Raw genomic sequence first — 1885 nt, 5'->3', positions numbered from 1 at the left:
TCATTGTTTAGCTCAGTTAGTTGACTGCTAATGCAAGCAATACCAAATTTTTTTCTCTCTCTCTCTCCCCAAGTGTACGCTGGTCTACACGGTAGCAAGTTAACTTTTCTCCTGAATTTCCTTTTATCACCATTTCTATAGGAATTAAAAAAACTCTTAATGCCTTGGCTATAAAGAGAGTTTTCATATAAACATAACTAGCAAATAAACAAATAGTGACCTTCAAGTAACTTCAGCAGCTGTGCAATGATAGCATGTTACAACTGCTCTACTTTAATATCAAACTGATCACTTCTGTATTGGGTGCATTTTTGGTTGTAATTACAAGGCAGTAATCTCAAAGAATGCAGAAGAGATACAAACCATTAAAAGTAAAACCTTGAATGGAATTAAAATTACTTGCATATCTGCTAACAAAGTAATCCACAACTTAGATATATCACACTGCAACATGATTTAAATTATTTTGGTTCAATCCTGACCTAAGTTTAGAGCATTCTCTTAACTTTCACTGCCTAGGCTGCTTAAATTATTTTCAGTTAATTATTTCCTTTGGTTAATGGCCAAATCATAATTGTATTGTTGTGTCATCCCTGTCAACTTTAACAGCAGTAATAGTCACTGTCACAAGTTAAAAAGCCAGTAAAAAATGACATTGTAAGTCAGAATCACCTACTTAGGCTTTAGAAAAATATCAAGAGATACAATGTACAAAATCCAACTAGTCTCAATATAGGCATATTAACAATCCAAAATGCACATATTTTAGCAATATTTCAAGTTCTTGTTTTAACACTTTAACCTGGAATGATAATTGCATTGTCATTGATAATCTATGAACCCAAACTTTCACATGTTTACTTCATAGAAAATGTTGGAAATACAAAGCAGGTCTATTAGTATCTGAGAAAGTCAGATTAGCATTTAGTCTATATAACAATGATAAATCATTTTGCTTGTTTTTGATTTAATCACTAATTCCTCATTTCTTCCAACAAAATCACAGAGTTTGAGAAAATTTTCAGTGCTCACAAATTTAGAGTGGGTACTTGACTGCACCACTAACTCACCGCTGATTTGACATTTTCCACATCTCAAGTACCACAACTTAACAGTGTTTCACAGCTGGGGAATAAATTCTGACTTTTGGCAATAATGCAAAATAGCTATCTGACTGGCCGACTATGTGCCCCTCTCCTTTTTTTTTTTAATTTCCTTTAAAATCAAATGAAAAATCAGGAGATGAAAACAGACATCTGATTCAATATATTTTTAACAAAAATACTAAATTGCCAAAAATAATACTTTTTTCCCCACCACCCTAGCCACCTCAAAACTTGACTGCAAGTAACGGTTTCCAATGTTACAGACTTTGGCCTGGGCAAGGGTATGTGCTCAATACTGCTTGCCACCCACTCATGAAGGTGCCAGCAGGGATGTCAAAATCATTTGTCCACAACCACATCCCTTTTTCAGTTGTTATCCAAATAAGCAAATTGGACTATAAAACTTGTTTCTTTTGGTCTCCACAGATCCTGCCAAACCTGCTGAGTTTCTCCAGCAACTTCCCTTTTATCCTTTTATATTTTAAAACAAAAAGCTGCTGACAGAATCTAAATTGTACTTAGAAAATGCCAGATTGACTTGAAGCAAAATTATGGTTATGCCATGGTCAGAGGGTATGACTTTATAAAAGATACAAAAAACACTAAACTTCAGCTGTCACTTGTTTCTTTGCTCCATGCCAAGGGAAAGGTAGGCAGTGAGGGAGGGGGAAAGGGAATGAGGCAATGGAGAAGGAAGGGAGCAGATGAGGGATACAGGGAGTGGGGGAGAGCAGGGAGCCAGTGGGAGGACTACAGAGATGCGGGGGCAGAGATGTAGT

Source organism: Chiloscyllium plagiosum, unplaced genomic scaffold (genome assembly GCF_004010195.1).
Source record: "Chiloscyllium plagiosum isolate BGI_BamShark_2017 unplaced genomic scaffold, ASM401019v2 scaf_11844, whole genome shotgun sequence".
Taxonomy (NCBI): Eukaryota; Metazoa; Chordata; class Chondrichthyes; order Orectolobiformes; family Hemiscylliidae; genus Chiloscyllium; species Chiloscyllium plagiosum.
This window is presented reverse-complemented; position numbering follows the sequence as displayed.